The sequence below is a fragment of the Petaurus breviceps genome, unplaced genomic scaffold, assembly GCF_028583685.1.
Source record: "Petaurus breviceps papuanus isolate PSGF00001 unplaced genomic scaffold, PetGlider_PUasm1.0 84, whole genome shotgun sequence".
NCBI classification, from domain to species: Eukaryota; Metazoa; Chordata; class Mammalia; order Diprotodontia; family Petauridae; genus Petaurus; species Petaurus breviceps.
In genome coordinates this window covers 5929864-5937235 of record NW_027186645.1, presented here as the reverse complement: position 1 = coordinate 5937235, position 7372 = coordinate 5929864, and the positions used below count along the sequence as shown (strand labels likewise).

The 7372-nt window shown below is 38.3% G+C and overlaps 1 pseudogene; it reads right to left on the bottom strand.

Moving 5' to 3' along the window:
• Nucleotides 1-308: 308 nt before the first annotated feature.
• The window catches only part of LOC138176219 (platelet-activating factor acetylhydrolase IB subunit alpha-like), a 112755-nt pseudogene continuing 105691 nt past the window's right edge, over nt 309-7372 (bottom strand).

The following is a 7372-nucleotide window of genomic DNA, read 5'->3' as shown; positions in this document are numbered from 1 at the left end:
CTTGCCCGTGATTATATCAAGTCTTTGTTAAGAAACAGAACTTGTGAAACCCACAGTGGGAGGGACTTGCCAAAGACAGGAACAAGAAGGACATAAGGAGTGGGTGGAACAGGGAGGAGCTAATGACCAGATAAAAAGCTGAACACAAGCTGGGAGAGAGCAGAACAGAGAAGGAAACAGTTGTGGTGGCAGAATTGAGGAGGAGAAAACTTGTGGTATCCCAGCACTCTGTTTGTCTGTTCTGTTTGTGTTGATTTATTTTTGTAATACTTTGTACAGGTGCCCTGGGACCTTACTGGAAGGTTCTTTCATTTCCTTCCATGTTGGTTCTTACCATCAGCATAATTCAAAATAAACTTTCCCCCAGAATGCAAGAAAGCCCCACTTAACTAATTATCATTGTTCAAAAGGCACGTATAAGGCAAAGGCAAGACATAAAACACATGACAGTGATAACAGCCCACAACTTAATAGTTTTCTTTTTGGATCTAGACAACAAGGTAGGGTCTGCTTTGCTACTTTGGCTTATTTGTTTGTTTTAGTTTTACATCCTGTAGCTTCGAAGATACATGCTCTTGACCACATCCTCATGTTCTCAGAGGTCAGATTTGCATTATGTTCTGGCTACTACCCATACACACACTGTCTGATCACTAGAAGAGCTGGCCATTAAAGTATCATCCTGATTTGGCTGAACCATGCACACACTTTCTCTGTGCCCTGTGAGAATCTTCACATGATAGCTGGTTTGCACATCCCACATTTTTTATAGTTTTGTCCCTAGAGGCAAATACAATATGATTTCCTTTAGGCATGATGGCTCCTGAAGAAACATTGGGATCATGGCCATGCAGGGTTGGGATTCACTCAAAATCTGGGAAATCTCATAGTTTAATGATCATAGCAGAACAATAAGTCAAAACCCTGCCACTGTGGTTCAAGTAAATATCCTGTACAGAGCCTGTGTGTCCCTTTAAGCATTTATTCAAAATCTGTAATTTCATAATCCTTCACCTTTATTGTAGCATCTTCAGAAGCAGACATTATGACCCTGAACATTTGGTGGGAAATGATACAAATGACCAATCTTTTATGTCCACTCAATGTGTACTTTTCTGGAGTTAAGGAATCCATTATTTTGAATCTCATTTCTGATCAAGAGCTCCACCTGATGTAAATTCTTCCTTTGTTTCATTTAGCTTTTATTCTAATTCCTTACTCTTCTTTTGTAATCTAACTGATGTCCATCCCTATTCTCCCCTCCCCCCCCAAAAAAGAGGCCAGCATATTTCTTACCTAACTCTTCATTCATATCTTATTCAGCTTCTTTATAAAAATTTAAAAAAAAATAGCCATTTGAATTTTCATTTCATTTCATAGCCATTTGAATGAAGATATTCTGCTATATCTCAATTTCTAGCCACTACCTGGAATAGTGTAATGGAAATGCAAATTTAAAGATCTTCCCTGCCCTTAGGGCTTTTGATAGGCTTAGGAGACTCTGAGAACCTTCCTTGATTTGAAAATATACTCTGCCTCCTAATAGGCTGAATGTGGTCACATGGAGCCTGTGGCAGGAGGTTTGGTTTTCAGGAATGCCCACACCTTGAAGCTGTGAGATTGGGCAGTGGGTCAAGAGGGTGGTTACATTCTCTAACCCAGGAGAAGGCTATATAATCCCTGATGTGAGGTTTGCTTTGGGGCTCACTTTGAGAAGTGTTCTGTGATTTGATCATATGAGACTCTGGGAAGCCGTTGTTGAGAGCCCCCTGGCTTTCAAAAACCCAGATGTTGATTTCATATGGATGTAATGGTTGGACAGTTTGGAAACCTGTCTACTTGATCTGTTTCTCTGTCTTGATAATTCTGTCTGTATACTCGGGGTGCTGACCTTTTCCCCCTGAACTAGGTAAACGATACATATTTGACTGATAAAAGTAAGCTTGTTAACCAATTTTGAGTTGCTTTCCTTTAACAAAGCAGATCTAAGAACCTGTGTTGGCAGCCACCCTGGGCACGCTGGGGTGCTTGCTGCTACAAATGGGATGACTTGAGAGGTAATGAGTTCTTCCTCATGGGAAGTCATTAAACAAAGGCTGGATACTGCTTGTCTGGAATGACATAGAGGGGATTCTTTTTCAGTATGGATTGGACTAGAAGGACACTGAGGTCTCCTCCAACTCTGAAATTCTGTGATTACCTCATCTCTTCATTTCTGTGACTGCAACATTATAACTGTGATGTGAAGTTTTCTGATACAGCAACAATTGCCTCCCTTCTTAAGAAAATCAGAAAGCTTCATAATCTCTCAATCAGGATTCAAATATGACACAAAATGACCTTCACTATTGGGATAGCTCTTCACAGATGAGATTCAGTTGTAAATAGGAGATATTCAACAAGGAAGTTTCATTCCACCATGTGTCAGGCACTGTGTTTATCTCCAGTGATGCCAAAGATGTTCAATAAAAGAATATGAAAGAAAAAAATGTCACCCCATGAAGGGAGAAGGTACTGGTAAAAGTCTAACTTTAAATCATCTCATTTATAAACTTGTACCTTAAGCCAGGAGCCAGGAGCTCAGGTGACTGAAACATGACTAGGATGCTGAGACTCTGTTTGTGGCTCAGTTGAACCTTGAATTCCTTGGAGCAGAAATGGTAAAGGAGCTGACATGTACCAGACTCTGTGAATACCAGTATGGAGCAGGACCTGCCCAGAGAGCTGATCAAGGAACTGGGAGCTGTCTGCTATTGAACTGTAATGGGAATGCAAATTTGGAAGATCTTCCCTGCCCCTAGGCTAAAGTGCTCCTGAAGCCTGTGGTGGGAGGCTTGTTTTTCAGTAGATACTTTTTTGATTGGCCAGTGGGTCCAAAAGGTTGTTACATTCTCTGAGCCAGGAGAAGGCTATATAAGCCCTGATATGTAGCTTTGTTTTGGGGCTCACTTTGAGAACTGTTCTGTGATTTGATATGGATTCTGGGAAGCCGTTGTCCAGAGTCCCCCGGCTTTGAAAAAACCCAGATGTTGATTTGGTATGAATGTAATGGCTGGTTAGTTTGGAAAGCTGTCTACTTGATCTGTTTCTGTCTTGATAATTCTGCCTGTATACTTTGAAGTTCGGGGTGCTGACCTTTTTCCCCTGAACTAGGTAAACGATACATGTTTGACTGATTAAAGTAAGCTTGTTAACCCATTTTGAATTGCTCTCCTTTACAAAGCAGATCCAAAAACCTGTATTGGCAGCAAACCCTGAGGACGCTTGGGGTGCTTGCTGCTACATGAACCCAGGTGACAATCTGTTGAATCTAGGTAGAATCTGGGACCATGGAAGGGGATCCAGGAAATCTGAGAATAGGCCCCAAGTCAAGATGAAAAGAACTCTCCCTGGGTACTGAGTAATTATGGAATTATAGTTTACTAGTGACCTAAGGGTGAAGGGTTTTGTGTATGATACCTAGTAAGACTTTGATGAATAAGTGACTGATTGTACTTTGAGTACTTTGACTATGGTTACTGATTAGTGACTGACTGGGTTAATCAAGACTTTGCCCCAAGAGTAGAAGACTTTGAGACTACTGATTAGTGACTAATTGAGTTAATCAAGACTTTGCCCCAAGAGTGGAAGCCTGACTGTGTACTTTGATACTATTGATAAGTGACTGATTGAATTAACTTGAGTGACTATTTTGTGACTAATTGAATTAACTTGAGTGACTATTTTACTTTGAGACTATGTTGTGAATATTATATTGTGATTCTCTGTGATAAGTTGAAATATGGTGAATGCTATATTTTGAATTATACTGTGTACCTTGATTTTCCATGGATGTTTGGCTTTTGTTATGGAATAAATAGAGTAATCACTATACTGAGTAATCAGAACCTTAAAGAAAAGCTGTTCACGATAGCAGTTCTTCTGGAAAGCTTCTGTGCATGGCATTATAGTACTGTTGCTTACCAGTTAGAGAAATTTGAACTATGGAGACCTATGACAAATTTATGTCATACTTGACATATTTATTAGTGGAGAGTTTTAAAAAACCCAATTAGCACACGTTAATTAACCATGGAAATAGTTATTATTGTTGAAATGTATCTGTGTTCTAGCCAACCTGCAATACTAATTTTTTTTTATTCAAGCACTGTTCATGCTTTCCATGCCCATATTCATGCTATTACATCTGGGCTGTCCTCCTTGAAGTCTGTTTCCACATGTTGAAATCCTACATATTCTTCTAAGCCCAGATCAAATGTAATATTCTGCATTGTACTCTTTACCCAGTCAGAATAAAGAAATTTCTCCCTGAACCCCTTTCTGATCAACTGACAATATAATAAGCACCTATTATGTGAGACTCTGTCCATTTGTTGTGGTTAGATGACAAAAATATAACAATTTTTACCCTCAAGCTGCTTACATTCCATGAGAGGATACGTGATGGATATATACCAATATATGTAGGTCTAGTTTTAGAAATGGAGCAACAATTACTACATGTACACTGAGTTCTCTCCATTCTAAGGGTAGTGCTCATTACTCTACATGACATTTTCTCCTAATGATGAATAGATGACTAAGTAGAAATACATAAAGGAGAAAAAAGAAATAATGTCATACTTTTATTTACCTTTATGTGTGGCTCTTTTCTCACTGGTCAGACTGTAAACTCTCCATTAGACTGTAAGCTTCTTGAGGAAAGGGTCCCTTTTTTTTGGCCTTTCTTTGTATCTTTGTGCTTATTGTAGTAGGTATTTAAGGAATTCTTTTTTTTTTTTTTTTGCTTTTTTTTGGAGGGCAATTGGGGTTAAGTGACTTGCCCAAGGTCACATGGCTAGATTTTGTCTGTGTGTGTGTATGTGTGTGTGTTAAGTGTCTGAGGCTGGATATGAACCCAGATCCTCCTGACTCCAAGGCCCGTGCCCCATTCACTGCGCCACCTAACCACCCCTATTTAATGAATTCTTGATGACTTGATCTACTTCTTTAGGGGCAAGTACTTTTTAATCTTTTTCATGTCTCATTGACAATCCTATCATTCATTCCTTGTTCAATTCTTAAGATTCACATGAATCCAGATATGCCATTAAGTGTGTAGTATTTCCTACTACTTGCTGTTATCTATCTAAATAGTTAGACCACTGCCTTGTCGTGGGTACCTCAATGAAACTGAGCTATGCTGGGCAGTGTTACCCAAGATGGACAAATTATAGTAGAGAGTTGTGACAAAAAATGATCCACTGGAGAAGGAAATGCCAATCCACTCCAGTATGTTTGCCAAGAAATTCCCATGGACAGTATGGAGGACAGAAGGGCATGGAGTGCTATTATCCATTGGGTCACAAAGAGTCAGACATGACCAAATGATGGAACAACAACAAAATCTACCTAGTTAATGCTATTTTCTGTCCTCTTCCTCCTCCTTTTTCCATTGTTAAACAACAACAACAACAACAAAACCACTTTAAAATATGGTTTGGATATACTCAGAAAGTGATAGCTTTTTTTTTTAAATTGATTTCCTCCAAGCATTCTTTTGATATACCAAAACCTGAGACATTTCCCCAGCATTATCTAGCCCCATTATCACTTTCCCAGAGGGACCAATCAGAATCGCCAATCTCCTTCATTGCTGTATTCCTCTTGCTATAGGGTAAGACCCAGAAAAAAAGAACTGGACATTTTCCTGAGTGATGGAGACATCTTGGAGGCAAGGACATTGTTTATTTCCCAAGAGGGTAGTTTTCATCTCTGTCCTTCTTCACTTTTGCCCTACAACTTTTCCAGTACAGTAGAGCAAAAGTTGCCCCTGGCAACAGCCTGAAGTCTATTCTGTACTGATTATAGTAGTATTTTGAGAGGCAACAAGGCAAAGTGGAATAGGGGTGGGAAGATCTGAGTTCAAATCTTAACTTTGAAACTGACCATGTGACTCTGAGCAAGTCTCTTAAATTGTTGGTACCCTAGGAAACTCCCTCAGACTCTAAATTGGAGAGTAGGTGCTGATTCTGAATGATGGAGGCAGTTTCTCACTGTGATCTCTTTACATCAATGAAAATATAGATACAATCCCAAAAAAAAGTGTAGTTTATTTTGAAAAACTCCAATAAAGTGCTGCCCAATTGTTTATTTTATTTGTGATATGGAGAAGACTCTAAGCTCTTCAAGGCCATTCCAGCCTAGAATAAACTCTAGCATTAATAGCAAACTGAAAAGGATTTGAGTTCAGGCATAATGATGTCTATTATCTGCAGCACTTAGCGACGACTGGGTCATACAAGAGACCTAAATTGTAAGTAAATGCAGAATCTGTCAGAAGGTTGACCACAAAGTGATGAATTTCTTCAGTCACTACATCTCACAAAACTCATCCATGAAAACAGTGGAGGGAGTGAGTATCCAAGCCAATGAAATCACAGACCTTTGAAATATCGATGTATAATCACATCACCAAGAATATAATCCCTTCACACGTACATGGTGTATATGGATGAGGGGGAGTAATAATTAAGGTGAATGTTCATTTTTCACAGGCATAATTTTCCCCTAATATATGCATTAGTACATTCCCTTATTACCATGCCTGAATATGTATCCTTATTGCTTTAGCAATATGTAGAGGGAAGCAATTTTTTTCATGTTTTGGAAATAAAATATTTTGATGGTATCCTCAAGTTCACCTAGGTTTTTGATTACCTCTTTTAAAATTTATTATTATTTTAATCACCAAAGCATATATCTTTGTGGTACCTGTCTTCATGTCAAAAAAGCAACAAAACATAAAAGGTTTTTAGAAGAGTAAACCTTTCTAAACACTGAAAAATTTGATTTAGTGGTTCTGTATTCCTATATTCCAAGAAATTTATAGATCCTAGGGATACTTAAATTTAGACAGTCCTTTCTAAAATTTATAATTATGTTACTAATGATGATGATATTTTCAATATTGAATTCTTACCGGTTTAACACCTAGTGTGTAAAATGCAACACCCCCACAACTTATAGAACTGTATTGGAAAATTTCCTAAGGCCACTGAGAAGTTATTTGATTTGCCCATATATCACAACTTGTATGTGCCAAGGAGTAAGATTTGAACTCATGTTTTCCTGTTTCCTGACTCCAAAGTCAGTCCTGTATCCATTACTATATTATCCACTGTAATTTCCTTGCTTATAATAGGTAATAAATAAAAATTTCTTGAACTGAATGGACTGCATGAATTAGTAGTAGTTGTAGCAGAAGTAGTTGTAGTAGTCCACTTGTTGTTCATCTTGAGTCTCAGTAATGGTGGTGCTCTCAGTAGTTTTAGTAGTAGACACTAATAACTTTTTGAGCATAAACATCCATCCTAAACCTTTTTTTTTTTTT